The following is a 15,223-nucleotide window of genomic DNA, read 5'->3' as shown; positions in this document are numbered from 1 at the left end:
CCTGGCAAGGTGCAAGATATTCGTGGATGCAGGTATTCAGGCTCTGTAGCTTGCTTCCCTGCAACGAAACCTGCACCTGGAATAGAGAGGCCTTTCACAGCAGCAATTTTACCTTCGCTCACCACATTGGTCAGCCTCATTCTTCTGGGCCAAAGCTCACTACAAAAGAAAGTACAAGCAATCTGGGGAGCACTACTGGCAGCATGGGAAGGGTGAACCACAGTACAGTCCCAAGGTGCCCAAGTGAGAAAGAGTCAAGTTCAGCTCAATGTCCCAAAAACAGTCCAGATCCATCCGAGTTCAGAGCAACAGGGCCTCAGCAGCTACAGGTAACAGAGATTGAAGGGGAAGTCCCCATGTTTTGGCTGGGGACCACAAAAACTAGGTTTCACTAGCAAGCCAGTCCCAGAAGGAAGCAACAGGACCATTGCCTGTGCCTCTAGATGATGGCCAGCACAAGAGGCTGGGCCAGGGCTAAAGCAACAGACCCAGTGGTTTGAACCATCCCTCCACAATCACACAGGAGGGAGAGGCAGATCTCCAGGAAGAGCCACTGGACTGGGACAACTGGGCACCAGCAGAGCCCTCCAGGAGAGGGGGGCAAATCCCATCCTCCCCAGCACAAGAGCCACCAGGTCGTTCAGCCCCAACGCCATGCCCAGCAGGTACAGCCAGGATGAGACTCCCTCCACCCACATAGCCTCTAACCATGTGGCCTGCACAGAGCCAGGGCTGCTCCTGCCAAGCTCCTCGGGGTGCCTCTGCTGGGATCAGACCCAAGATACCAATGCTGATACGAGCCCCCAGATGTGCCCTCAGGAGCCAAAGGCCTGGCATCCTTTCCCAGCGGGGCCTTTCCCAGGGAAGGGGATTTTCTGTTTCAAGGAGGCTTACACATTTTTACCAAAAAGCAGCCTGTGCATTTTCAGCTCATCCCCTGTATCACCCCAGCACCAGGAGCCCCGCAGCACCCCACGGACAAGCTTCACATTGTTCCCAGGAAGCCGAACAATGGCAGGCTCCCCTTCGCGGCTACCACCGCTTGCTTTGACAAGCTCCAAAGTATAGAAAACCAGCAGGGTTCCCCTTTTCCTGGGAAAGGAAACCTGCTTGGGGTGTGCTTCACTTTAGCTTCTTTGTCCACTACTCAGCAGTAACTCTAGGAAGAAAACTCTCATTAGGGATGAGATTTCAGGCTTAAATGGTGCAAAAATAGGTGCTTTGATTAAAACAGGAGAAGAAAGCCACTTTAGCTTTCAGTAACAAACCTACCTACCCTCCTATTCTCCCTGGAGTGGCACTAACTAGATTTGGCACTTTTCAAATGGCAGAAAATACACTTTTGTAAGAAATCAGATTTAATCAAACAAGAAGCCTTCTTTTTAGGAAGAGGGGGGAAAAAGTACATACTCAACTCACCTAAGACCAGCAGGACTTGTTCTACACAGGCACGTGGACTTCCTTCTCCTCCTCCAGAAAGCCATGTTGCCCATTAGAGTAAGACAGCCCAGAAAAAAAAGGGGATCCCATAGCACTGGGCTATAACTGCAGCTTTTCCACATCTGTAAATCATGGGATTTCATGCAACAAAGCCAGTTCCACAAGATTAGTAAAAACCACAGCACTGACAATGCCAAAAGCAGTAATCCATGAGATTTTAGAGAAGCAGGTATTTGTGGGCCTCCTGGCAGCTTCTTTCCCAGTTGCAGATGATAGAAGGGAGCATCCAGAATCCACAGCAGCCCAAAGGGATGAAGACTCAGGAGAACCCAGTAGAGAAAAGGCATCCAGAGACAAATCCTTTTCATTCAGGACCATTTGCTTGGTTGAATGAGAGAAGTCCCAAGCCTGCCACTCCACAGCCAGTTTGTTCCTTTCCACTTCTAGGTATGAAGGATAGTCGGATATTGTGGCAGGCTGCTTCTGCCCCTTTCAGTAATAAAAAGCAACCAAAACCTACAGAGAGATAAGTGTCAGGACCACAGAATATCAATGAACATTGCTGACTGCAGCACAGCTCAGGTTGCACTTGCACTCCAGGTCCATCAGCTGCGGGAGCAGCAGGTCGTCTGGGCGCATCCTACATGGAGTCAACACAGCTGCAAAATACTCCCAAATTCAGCATTAAAAAGCCAGGACTGAATGGAGATGGAGGATTGCAAAGCACGATTTTCTCTGCTGCTGCTGAGGAGAGGCATGGGCCATGCTGCTGGCCAGGTCCCCTGGGAGCAGGCAGCATCAGCCAGGTCCTTGCTTAGAGGGCTCCTGTCCCAGCTGCTCAGCCCCCACCGCTCGCACCGTTTTCTGACGGAGGACCACAGTTTAAAACTTCTCCTTCTCACAGGGGGAAAGGCAGTGAATGCACCAGTGATGAACACGCTGCAGCCAGGCAGCACACGAAGCGGCCACGATGCGACGCGGTAACAGCGTGGCAGCTGCAGGCGCGTAGCGTAGCCCGACTCACACAGCCAAGGTACCCGCAGCAGGGCACGGAGCCAGGCTCTGCTGCTCCACAACTGTCCTGACAGTTAACCCCTGCATCTGGGGGCCATTTGAAGGTCTGGACAATTAGAGACCACAAAGGGCTCTGGGCACGGACAGACGCTTGCTGCCCCTTACCCTCGGGCAGAGTCCCTGCCAGAGGGCGAGGACAGAACCAGCACCTTCCTCCCGGCTCCCCTCTTCTAAAACAAACAAATCACTGAAGGGCCAAAGTTAGCAGTGAGCAGCTTTGCCTAGAAAGCAGTGGCCATGCAGGGTGGCTAACGCTTGCCTGGAGGCATCCTGATTTATAGCTTGTTTGCCAGGTCTGCACTCACATGCACACTACAGCATGTGTGCTTACACACACAATTTTATTAGAGATACGTTAGTGCGCGCACTACCCTGCTTCGTTAGGGCACTGCTGCTCTCTAGCACAAAGTCCGTATTTGTTTCCCTGCAGGGGTGGAAATAAAGGGGGTTTTGTATTTTCTTCCTCTTCTCTTTGCAGGCTGGAGTGAGTTTATTTGACACTCCAGCACTCTTTGTGAGCTGAGTGCCCGAGGATAAATGCTACCCTTAAGAGTTACTTGGCGTTAGACAGAGGGACCCTCTTCAGAGGAGAATGGGGGCTTGTTGAGCTGGGGTGGGAGGGAGTGCGGGGAGGGGGCCTCCAAAGAGCGCCCGGCAGCCCTCATAGAAGGGTCTCTGTCCTGGGCACACAATAGAGCGAATTCTTAAAGATACCAGGAGCTGAAAGGAAGGAAGGAACTTTCTTCCTTTTAGAAAGGATTTTCAGGAACAATTGAAGAAGCTATAAAAAGGGATCGTTATTTCCCATACAGTCTGCTGAGCTGGGAAGCCCTCCCTCCCCCTCACCGAGCTACAGCTCCAGATTCCTCTGCCGGGAAGATTTGACACGTACAATTTGGAGAAAATAAAGGTAGGTGAGCAGCTCCTCCTCACCAACTCTGTGATGGGGAGTTTTCTGCAGACACATGCTCAGAGTCTTATCCAGCCCCAAAAGAGGAACCTGAGCCACAGCAGTCTGGCTGAGGACCTTCAGCTCCAGGTTGAAGCAAATAGATCCCAAGCGCTTCCAGAGGCACCAGCTGCAGCTCCTGCTGCCCCTGGTCCACCGGGGACAGGAGCCCCATCCAAACCACAGCCTGGCAGGATGCTCACATCCTCACCGGCATCTCACACAACAGCAGCCACAGCCCAGACATCAGCATCTTCCTATCCCCACACTGAGCACAGCCCATCACGCTGTCATCCCAGGTGGGTGCAGGCAATTCATCTGGGCTTTGCCCACCCAGGCTCTCCCATTTCCTCCTTCACCCCCAGTTTGCTGAGGGGATGCTGGAACCATGCGTGCAAAATAAAATGAATAGCAGAGCTCTAGCTGGCAATAAGGAAGGCCACTGAAGCCTTGTACAGAGCTCCTTCCCTGCCAGGAAAGGGGACCTGCTCTCCACAGTCCAGAGCCTTTCCTCAAAGACTGCTTTGCACGAAGGTGGCAGCACTCAACTCAGTATCCACTCAGGGGCTTCCAGTCATGGGCAAGCAGAGCATTCCTGTCTTGAGAGCCTAGTAAACCTCCCAAAAGCTTTAATTGCTAGAGTTTACTTCAAAATTCACTGCAGAGATGAGCATCTGGCCCTACTGCTACTGAACTAGTCAAACTGCCTCTTGGGGTCACCGGCATCACAGGTCCTGGACAGCAGCAGAAGGTATCACTCATCTTGAAAGCTTGCAGGGAAGCACCCAGTGATGGGCACAGCCCCAGCCGTACTGCCAACCTGAACGCACCAGCCCTCAGCTGCTGAGCTCGTATGTGTAGCAATATCTGACAGGCACAGACAGAAGATGAGCAAGAGAATGCCACAGGTCAGAAACTCACTGTAACACAATTCATAGAGCCTAAAGGGATCTTCTCTGAACCTTCTAGCTGGCAGTGTGAGCCCACACCCCAGAAATATGTTTTCTCACACCAGCTTCAGGAAAGACTTCAAAAGCTGAGAAGCCACTCCTTAAACATGCTGTTCCCAAACGTACCAGCTAAAGGACCATCAGCAGGAGCTGAAGGTAACTAGAATGACAGTAACAAGTCTCCAGCCACCCCAGACTGGAGCACTTTGAGATCCCAAAGCACCCTGCCTCCATCTGACCTGGTACAGAACACTTGCCAGCAGTCCACAGCAGCACTTCAGAGCCAAAAAGCTCTAAAGCTTTTGTATAGTAACATCCTGTGCCACGCAGAACTCTTTTGGCCCCAAGAAATACTAGTCATGTTCTTGTGCAAGAACAGGACTTGCATTAGAGGTTCAAGGTTCTCTTAGATTTAGCTTCATTCAGGACAGAGCCACTGCTGTTCACTGCCTTCTTCGTGAGGCCACAGGCGGTTTTGCTGCAGATATGCTAGACAGACAACAGCTCTGATCCCCTTCCAGGGAGAAGGGGCTAGGATAAAAACCCCACAGGAGAGAAGCTTTAAAGAAAGTCTGACTAGGTAACACTTGCTCCCGATTTTGAAACCCATTCTGGCCTTCATTTTTGCAGGAAAGCTGCACAACCACCCAGGGATCAAACACATTTATTTAAAGGCTTAGGTTTTAGCCCTCAAAAAACATCTGTGGTTTGGCAGAAGGAGCGAGCCAATTGAAGGAAAAAAACGTTACCTTCTTAGGGCAAGGGTGCAGCACAACCCTGGGGCCGAGGTCTTCACACCTCATCAGCACTGTGCCGGGCAGAGGACACGCTTGCAGGACGGACTCGACACGAGAGCCAGCCTCCCTATCCACAGGGATTCCAGCTTGTTTTCCTCTCAGGTGCCAGTCCAGGAAAGCACTGCCTGCGATTCAGATGCTGCCGTGGGGGGAAACCCAAAAGGAAAGGCAGGGAACATCGACACTCTGAAGCGGGCTGCAAAGCAGGACGAAGCCATACTGAACAGGGGATCTGTCTCCAGAGACTAATAAGGCAACGCACTGTAAACCCTAATCCCGCGTTAAGAGCTTTCATCAAAAAGGAACAGTATTTATTAAGGAGTTATAGGAGGCAATAAAAGTGTTTTCATGCAGCGTTTACACTAACATGGGGGACTTTACGCTAGTATTTGGCCCGTCATTTTTTTAAATACATCTTTCTGATGAAATAAGCCATTCTGAACAAGGCTGCCCTTTGTAACGCAGTTATAACTTTCTGGCCGGCCTTGGTAACTGGCAAAACATTGTGCTTTTCTTGCCCTCTCTTTTGTTGCTTTTCTTTTCTGTTCAAAGTTCAAACAAACAAAAAACCCCCCAGCAAGCCGCATTATGTTTCTGGCATTATCCCCCCATTGTCTGGGGGCAGGAGCGAGCGGGAGGGGGAGCGGGTGCGGCCCGCGGCATTTCACCTCCCAAAACGCAAGGCGCTCGGCTCATTCCTCAGAAAGAGGAACCCCCAGACAGAAAATCCAGAGTCCAAAACCCTCCGCAGCCTAGAGCTGAGCCAACTGCTATTAAAAAAACACCCACCGCCAATGAGCAGTGATGCTACTATGTGCAATACATTTAAAACTCAACAGAAAAGGAATGCACACCAAACTCCAGCCCTCAGTGAGGATTGGCCTGAGCCAGGCTACCCAATTTCACAGCTGTGCTTCGCTGCAGTGTTAGCTTAGGACAGGCTGGGGTCCCAGGGCTGGGTCTCCCCATCCCTTACACCCTCTGCTCTGCGCTTCATAAAGTTGCAGCACACCCCTAAGCCCCAAGTAAAGCAAGTATAGACGAGGCTAGCACCTGAGTCTTATTTTAAGAGACTATTAAGATTCCAGGAAAATATAATTTAAGCTTGGCCCTCAAACCATTCTTCACGCTATCCACCACAAGTGACCACAAGAGGCCTCACCCCCATTTCTCTCAGTCCATTGGGACAGTGCTCCTCTTCCAGCCCAGAGGAGGTAAATCCGCCTTTCCCCAGGCCACAGGAACACCACGCTGCACAGCCCCAGCACGGGAACCCGGAGCCACAGGAGAAGCTGCTGCCCTGCAGGGGGTCGAGCCCCATGGGCTCACCACGGTCCTATGCCAAGAACAACAGTCCAGGCTGGGCAGTGCAAGCCTGGAGGAACTGTTCGGACCCAGGATTAACACCTCTCTCCTCTTTCCCATCTCACTCCACCATGGCTCACACAGGGATGAGCAAAGGGGGACTCATCCCTGGGGGATCGGGCCCTTTCCACAGCTTGCGATAGGTTTGGAGTGCAGGTCCTGGCAAAGTCCAATAGACTTGGGCTTGGGACAGTTCAGGCTGCCTCTTCCAGCCCCATTTTGCAGGTGGGGAGCTCCCTTCTGGACTCAGCCAGCTCTGACTCACCAGCACAACGGAGGCAGCTGGGCAGGGAGGCAGCCTGTCCTGCTGCCCCTCAGGCCAGAGGCGCAGAGCATCTCCCACCACCATAACGAAATCCACCAGCATACAGCACCTGAGCCCTGGCAAGAAACCTGCAGCTGACAGCAGCCAGCCGGGGCAAACAGCTCAGCCCTGCCGCTTCAGGCTTTCCTATACTCCACAATCATGTATCACATTTCTAATGTGCAAACACAGATCACACCCCTCCTGCAACCATGCAGTTCCAGCCCACAGAGAATACCCTTCCCACCCGGCAGCTTGGGGGATTCCAGAGAAAGGAATACTTCTGGCCACAACAGCGAGTGCAGGCAAGAGGAACTACACAAAAAATATGTTGTGCTTCTCTTCACATGCGCAATGCCTGCAAAGCACCTTCACAGTGCAGCTATGCACCCTCTCCCCTTCAGAAAACAAGCCGCCCCGTTATCAGAGGCACTACGGAGTCCCGCCACAGCTCAGCCTTGCTGCCATGCCAAAGCACCCAGAAAAGGGTATCACCAGCACATCAGAGGAAACCTGAGGGGCACCACATGTCAGAGTGGCTTTTGTTTTAGACACCTGTGCAAGGAAAGCAGCTGGCAGCCAAGTGGTTTAATGGAAAGAGCAAGCCCAAGCAGTTTGTCCTCTGTTTGCAGAAGCCCTTTGAGAAAGGGGAGTACAACGATATTCAGCTTTGACACCACCTTCCGCCTGCAACGTCTCCCAGTCAGAGGTTGCAAACTTGCCATTTGAGCCTACATTTGTAGGAGGGATTGAGGTGAAGTGGAGCAGCCCGTGAAGCTGTTTCCATCCACCCCTAAGTTTACAGGGAGATAAGAAAGCAGATGTCCTGAGAGTGCGACTTGCCTGACAGCAGTGACAGAGCTAGGTAAGAAAGGCATCGTCACATACCCTCCTCCAGCCACTACGCCAGCAATCTCCATTTCAAAACGCTGGGCAAATGGAGATTCAGCTCCTTCCCAAGGCTTGAGTCACAGCACACCAGCCCTCTCTCCCTGCTTTCATCCCACCAGCTGTGACCATGATTATAAAAAGATGTCTCAATTAGCTAGAGAGCTGAGCAGTTTCTGCAGTCCCAAACCCTTCAGAGGAAGCAGACTCCAAGCCAGCAAAGAGCAGCACTAACAATGTCTGGGCAATAAAAGCTCTTCTTGTTTATATCAAAGTAACCTCAAACATCCTTTCCCCAAACAGGCATCCTTTACCCTCCATATAGATCAGCAGGCTTGCACACTGGAAGAGATGGTGTTGTCCTCAACACGCTGGGTCCCTAGGAGCAGACAGCACTAATTTTCTTGTGTGTTATTGGTTGCAGGTCTAGACTGGTGTGGTCTTTTTGTTGTAGCAAGTAAAATAAGGGAGTCATTCATATTTTTCCAGAATTCACACAAAAGTGCTCTTGTGCATCAAAGATACCTTGCATCACCAGCCCCGATCAAGTGTTCCTTGCTCCCAGGCTCATGCCAGATGGCACCAAACGCTGAGGAGACCCCTTGGGCCCCTGCCAGCAAGGGAGGGGGGCACAGAGGGGCTGCCTGGCACCCCAGAGCCCACACCTCTCCCCATCCCCTGCAGCTGGGCACCTGCCCACAGCACACCACACACCCCGATCACACAGAGCCTTTCTAACAAGGTTCTCCCACGGGAGGGGCAGGGAACAATCCCCCCAAAAGCCCAAAGGAAAACAACACCCACACATTTTTTTTTCCCCCTCATAAAGAGGAAGCCCCCCCTGCCGCTAGCCAGGCCAGGAGAAACCAGCCGCTCACCCTCCACTCCTCAAGGTCGCCCGGAGCCACCCCGGGCCGAGGCTGGGGGCATCCCCGGAGCCGCCGGGCGCTGCGGGCCGCGGGCGGAGCGGGGAACAAAGGCGGCGCGCACGGGCGGGCCGGGCCGGGCCGAGCACCCGCAGCCCCCCGCGCAGCGACAAGCAGCACCCCCCTTCCCCTTCCTTCCCCCCGGAGCCCGCAGGGCACCTACCTGCAGCCGGCCGGGCTCCGCGGCTCACCCCGAGCTGCTTCCCCAGCGCTAGCGTCCTCCCCACGGCCTCCGGCATCCTCCTCCTCCTCGGGGGGGGGCCGAGCCCCGCACGGAGCCCCCCCCCCAGCGCGGCCGCGGCTCCGCGCCCGGCGAAGCGCGTTGGCCGCCCCGACGGGCGCGGGGAAGGCGCTGCCGCTGCCCCGCCGCCGCCCCCGCTCCCGAAAACACGGCAAAAAGCCGGGACCGCCAGCCCCAGGTGCCGCCGCTGCAACCAAAGATGCTCCGACTGCGGCGGCCGGGCCATTTACCCCCCCCTTATATAGCCCCGGCGGGTGCGGGCAGCGCGGCGCGGCTCCACGGGACTTGTAGTTCCTCCCCCCGGGCCGAGCCCGGAGCCGCCTCCCGCCCGGGGAGGGGAGCGCAGCGCCGCCCCGACCCCGGCAGCGGCAGCCCACGCCGCGCTCCTTGCATCCGGCGGCGTTGGCCTTCCCCCCCCCCACCGCGGAGCGTTTGGCCCACGGCCCTCCGTGGCGTCTGAGGAGCGGGGGGCGCGCGGTTGCGCGTGGCGGAGCCCCAGCTCCCCAGTGCTCGCGGGATTCCTGAAGTTGCATCCTTTTAAGACGCCGTGCCGCTCGCCCAAGCCGACCCGGCGCCAAACGGGTCATGTGCAGGATTCATCCCAGAAACTACTGGGTAAATGAGTAACCGCACCAAATACTTACACTAGGAACGATTACTTCAATTGTCCCACATATTAGTTATTGTTTAGTTTAATTATTCGCCCAATTATTAATTTAAATTAATTATTAACCCATCCGTGGAATGAAAGAGCAATTAACTGTACTGTTGACTTACAGCTAATTTAAGACCTGTTCTTGCAAATGCACGCAAGCCAGTCCGGTCCGAGTCACCTGCAAATCCTCGCAGGAGGGGGCCTTCCTCAGCCAGGCACACGTTTCCCGGCTGCACCGCAGGTCTCACGCGTTTGCTTTTGACTCAGTCCCAGTTTTTGCAGGGTGCAGGAGAATGCCCTAGAGGAGACAACAGGCACAAGGTAGGCGGTAGTGTCAGGGCAAACACCGTTGCTCTCTGTTCCCTCCATCACACCCCGAGGATGATCCAGCCCTCCCCTCATCTGGGTGGCAGCTGGATTCGGCTCCAGGCAGGGAATCTCCCGCTGGCTGTGCCCGCCGCGGAGGTCAGCCGCAAGGACGGGGACCCGGGGCCGGGCTAGAGTCTGCTCCGCGTGGCAAAACGGGCCAGCGGGACACCGGGGAGTGCAGCGGCCTCGGCACCTGCCCGCGCCGGCAGCACTTGCCCTCGCGCGCTCGGGAGAGCCGCCTAAGGGGAACGGCAGAAGTTTTCTAGGACAAGTGAGCAAGGAGGGATGGAGCTGGAGGGGGGAGAGAGAGAGAGAAGGGGAGAGAAAAAAACCCTCCTGGCATGTTTTCAGGGCCCAAAGCCGGAGTGGAAATGCTTCCCTCCCCTTAATTGCTTCGAGACCAGATGAATTTCTTGAAGAAACCGCAACTGAAATACTGCACAAATCACATTGTTGTGCTTGTGTTGGCTGCGTTCTTAAGGAGGTAAAAGGTCATCGTTTATGGTATATTAAAAAGAAAAAAAAATAATATTTTAGAGCTGTGGAGGAGGGGGTTGTGTTACTTTTTCATACCCACGTTCCGTAAATTAAAACCTGTTTGGCAAGCGCCAGAGTGCGACGAGCAGCGAAGAGCCGAGCTGGGAGGTGGGAGGGAAAGGTTTCCCGACTCTGGCTGTGCCACGGACCCTGCGTGTCCCCCTGGGCTCGTCGCGGTTGCGCCGCTTGTGCGGCCCCCGTTTGGGTGGAAACGGCCCTGCTGAGCCCTGGGGCTCCCGGTCCCGATCCCGCGAGGTTGCTCTCGACGGTCTGCAGCGAGCGCGCTGCAAGTCTCTGCAGATTCAGGGCCCGGGCGGGTGAAGTGGTGTCTGCCTGACGATCGTTCACCGTTGGGAAGTGACAGAGAAGTCCCGACTGCAGCCTCGGAAAACTCTGCTGCTTTTATTCCAGCACAGAAATTCAACTTTTTTCCCGCTTCCTCTTTCCCTCCCTTTTGTGGCAAGTTAGTAAAATTAATGGCGCTTTTTTTTTCCTCCAGCTGGCTGCACGGCGAATGGTGTGAAGAGACACCCGCCGCGCTGCATCTCTGGGGCCTGAGTCACCGCCGGAGAGTAGCTGCTTGTTCCTCTTACCTCACCTCCCGAGCCCTACTTGGCTCCAGGTTCCCTGTTCTTTTAGGAATCGTTTGCTGTGCTTCACATGCAAGAAGTTGCACCTTCCCAAATGTGGCAGGCAGCTGAGCAGGCCTGCAGCCAGCAAATGGGAAACACACGCGCGCAGCCTCCCCCAGACGCCAGGTGAGAAACCTCAGGAGCAGCTAACCAGCATGGAAAATAATAGCATCAGCTCCAAAACTGACAGACGCTAATTTGATATTTATAGCAGGGCGGGAGGTGTTGGCCGTGCCGAGGGCCTGGCGGGCTGCCGCTCACCTGGCCCGGCTCTTGGCTGCCCCGAAAGCAGCTCGGGCCGCGAGCCCCGCGCTGCCTCCTCGCGCGCGGACACGATGGAGGGACGTATCCCCAGGGGACCACGCTGGGGCACAGCTGGGGTTAGCGGCAAGGAGCTCCCCTGCCCCCCGACCACGCCATCGGCAGCCACTGGTTGGGGTGGGTGGCCCTGGCAGGGAGCATTGGGCCGCACCGTGCTCATAGGAAGGATGAGACCCCCAAGCTCAGTGGAGTCAATGGAAAGACTGCTGTTGACTCAGCAAAACTTGGACGGGGTCTTTAAAGAGCTAATATCTGCTGGACACGGACTGTGAGCACGCAAGTGTAGTACAGTAACCAGGGCTATGTGTCTAGAGAGCGCTGGATTTCTCAGAGAAAAGGACCAACTTTGTAACTCAATTAGGAAGCTTCGCTTCCTTTTCTGCTGGCATGGCCTTCAGAGCCATGTGCCGAAAGGGACACAGCTCTAATCAGACATCGTTCATGGTGTTACACAAACTACACATGCCACCCTAAGGCCCTGCCACTGCTCCACCAGCTTTCGCTGGTCAGCTTCCTCCTGGTGTAAGTGTCAACGTGAGACGTACCAGGGCACGGGTGAGGTGTCCCTCCTCCACATGGAGATCCCCCACGTGACTCCTGAGGTCAGACCTGAGGAAGGAATTGAAATGGAGATGTAAGGCAGTCATTTGTAGAAGAGCTTGGCTTTGATTTATGGGATGATCCCAGCCCTGGTTTTGCAAGAATATGACGTGACCGTAAAGGGTTTTCAAAGATGCTGAACTCCGCTGTGTCAGTGCCAGGTAAGCGATCGCTCGAACACGAGCCAAAGCTGGAAGTCTGGAGCTTGTGCACATGCTGGCATGGCCTTGCGTGACTACAGCTCGGCCGCAAACACAAAGACATTGTTTTAAAGTGATAGCCTCCTCCCCTTCCCCGAGCTCCTGCACCGGGACAGCATTCCTGTCTCGCATTCCTCAGCCACTGCTGAGATGGGGAGGGGAAACCTGCGCGAGAGGAGGAAAGCACAAAGTTTTAATTAGCAAAGTGGCCTGTGTGTGTTTGTGTGACGGTGGTGGGTGGTGAGGGTAGGGAGCGAGAGCAGAATTGCAGTAAAGCAAGATAAAGTACACACGGATCAGGTAATAAGGATAATTATACAAGAGCCTGTAGACTTAAGAATGTCAACCAGATGTTTCCAAATCACAGAAAATCAGTGGTTTCCCGACAGATCCACTCAGAGCAGTTAAAAGCATCCTCTCGCCTACGAGGGCAGGGACTGAAGGTGCTCAGCTGAGGGCAGGACGGGGCCGTTTGGGCCGAGGCCTGCCGAACACAAGTCAAAACTATCCTGAGCCTCTGGCTCCTGCTGTTTCCGCGTTGTTTCATGAAAGCTTTTAAGCGCAGGAAATTCTCAGTGCACTGGCAAACAGTGAAGGGGAACTGATTTTTGCTGGAGATATAAGCAGAGACGTCAGGGGTAGGTAAGCGTCGCACGAACAGCCCGCCGGCTCCGGTCCAGGGACATGGCACGTCTGCGGGGACGCCCGCGCCGCCGCCCGCCGTCCCCTGCCTCCTCGCCCACCCCGTGGCTCCTGCCGCTCCTCGGTGGCCGCGCTGATGTCAAATGTAAGTCAATTAATTGCGGAAAACTGATTAATTCCAATTTTTCTTTTTGCGGCAGGCCAGCTTTGGGGTTGGGCCTCCCCGCATCACACATACGGTGCCAACCCAACCGACCGATGGGGCTGAACGAGCAAGGACAGCCCCGAGCCAGCCTGGCCCGGCTTGCGGAGACGGACGGGGACCGATCCTCCGCAAGCGAGAAGCAGCAAATAGCCTTGGGATACTGAGCTGCAGACGGTCAATATCTTCGGCAGGGAGAAAACCAAAACTGTGCTGATAACTGTGCTCCAGACAAACAGGGAAATCAGCCCGAAATACTTAGAGCCCATCTGCACTAACCTTTTGTGCGAGGGAGGAAAAACTGCTTATTCTTGTAAAAGTTTTGTTAGTACAAACACCTTTTCAGCAGCACGGTTGGGTTCACAGCTGGAGGTCACATTACTTTTACCACGCTGGTTTTTAAATGGCACATCTATAAAGTTCACCACGGACTTTGCTGTTGGTTTTTTTTTCATGAAAAGCACTTAGTGATGAGCACAAGCATTAAGAAAATGTAAGAGAAAGCGATAGGGAAAGGGCGAGCGGGGAAACGGGTTCCCACAGGACTGCTGTTCTCAGGGCCTGGCCAGCACCGTAACCTCTGAAAGTCCTCTGACCTCCAAATACCCTCCCCAAACCAGCTAAATATATATAAATATATTGAAATATAGAAACAAAAAGCTTTTTATTTCATTTGCGGAGAGTGCCAAGTGTCTGCAAGAGCCAATAAAGAACTGTTGCTCCAGGGAACGGGGAGCTGCGTTTCAGGTAAAACAAAAACAACCTGAATCTTTGCCCAAAACTTGAACCAATCCCAAAGTTCAAAAAAAAAAAAAAAACCCTGAGGTTTTGTAAAAGAAGAGGGGAAAAAAATGTGGTTACATGTTTTCAGTTTTTTACTCCTTGCTGGATGGCAGCCTGGACCACAAGCGAAGCGCGGCGGCGGCGGCAGCAGCCCAGGGAAAGGCTGCTCCGGCGGGCGGCCCCGGCGCGGGGCAGCGGCGCGGGGCGACCTGGTCGCGGCAGCTGCTGCAGATACCTGCCCGAAACCCGCGGAGAGGCGGCGGGGGGCAAGCGCCCCTCGGGAACCTCTCCCGCCGCCGCCGACTGCTCCAGCACGCCGCTGCCACGGAGCATCCCGCCGCCCCGCACAGCCTCCCCGCAGGCGCCGAGCGCGGCAAAGACATTAGTCACCTGCTTGCGCAGTGACAAAGCCGAAGCCGGGACGAGAGGTCAGGCGGGAAAGCCGGGGCAGAGCCGGACCCGTCGCCCAGCCTGCTGCCCCGCACGGCGCAGCGGCCTCGCGCCCCTACCCGGCACGTGCCAGCCGGCCCGGCGACGACGAAACGGCCTTCGACCGGCTGGCAAAGATCTCGTAACCCCCCCTCCCACGTCTCCCTGTGACAACCGCGGTGGAAGGGTATCGCTGAAATGATGAGCCGTCGCCGCCCCACAATCCGCTCTCCGCCGGGAGCGAGACAAAGCCAACGCGCGCTCACGCGCCTCTCGCTCCGTGCCGGCGTCGACAGGCTGCGCGGTTTACACGCACGCTGCTTAAAAAGAGCTTTAAGGCTGAGCTGCTTCTAAAAAGCGTGCGTGCCCTGCTCTGAAGACAAATGCGTTACTTCAGCGTGAAGAGGTGACTCATCTAACATCTATTATAGCGAGGAATAAAAACACACACGCAGCGAGATTTTCAAGGAGCCCAGTGATTTAGTGTCTCTTTCTTTCTCTCCCCACACTTTTTGCCTCCTGCACAAGGATCTATTGAGAAGCTGCAGAACAAACGTTCCCTTATGCAGCTCCAAAAAAGTCTCCGTCAGTTTGTCTGAGACAGCTGCCTCCAAGCACGCTATGGTTACTCATTAACCGGGTCTCCCAGGGCAAGGGAAGAAGGAGTAAACTTAATAGCCCCTAAACCAGAGGCAAAAAATGAAATAAAATAAATACGTCGGGTGTCCTGGAAAAGAAAGCGGAGAAAACAGGTGGCATCACGAGCACCTCCGCAGTCAAACGCGGAGGGTCCTGCCCGTGACGGGCGCCCAGCTACCCAAGCAGAAGGGGACAATGGCACGGAGAGCAAACGTTTGGGGACAAAAGAGTAAAGATTATTAAAGGGAAAGAGAAGAAAGGGACAGGACAGAGAGGCACT

The 15,223-nt window shown here is 54.6% G+C and overlaps 2 long non-coding RNA genes across 8 annotated transcripts in view; one reads left to right on the top strand and one right to left on the bottom strand.

Moving 5' to 3' along the window:
* The window catches only part of LOC104146788 (uncharacterized), a 225,244-nt gene extending 215,951 nt beyond the window's left edge, over window positions 1-9,293 (bottom strand). For 3 of the 7 annotated variants that reach the window (XR_011135525.1, XR_011135528.1, XR_011135529.1), the window contains exon 1: window positions 8,857-9,213. This is a non-coding gene — a long non-coding RNA (uncharacterized lncRNA). Of the gene's footprint in view, window positions 1-8,856 lie in introns of all 7 variants that reach the window. The other 4 variants (XR_011135523.1, XR_011135524.1, XR_011135527.1 and 1 more) reach the window with 3 other exon arrangements.
* A 445-nt stretch (window positions 9,294-9,738) lies between these two features.
* LOC138061629 (uncharacterized) lies at window positions 9,739-13,706 on the top strand. Its single transcript, XR_011135530.1, has 4 exons — window positions 9,739-9,910; window positions 10,310-10,442; window positions 10,995-11,253; window positions 13,091-13,706. It is a non-coding gene; the product is annotated as an uncharacterized lncRNA (long non-coding RNA).
* Window positions 13,707-15,223: the final 1,517 nt, after the last annotated feature.

Source organism: Struthio camelus, chromosome 19 (assembly GCF_040807025.1).
Source record: "Struthio camelus isolate bStrCam1 chromosome 19, bStrCam1.hap1, whole genome shotgun sequence".
Classification (NCBI taxonomy): Eukaryota; Metazoa; Chordata; class Aves; order Struthioniformes; family Struthionidae; genus Struthio; species Struthio camelus.
This window is presented reverse-complemented; position numbering and strand designations above follow the sequence as displayed.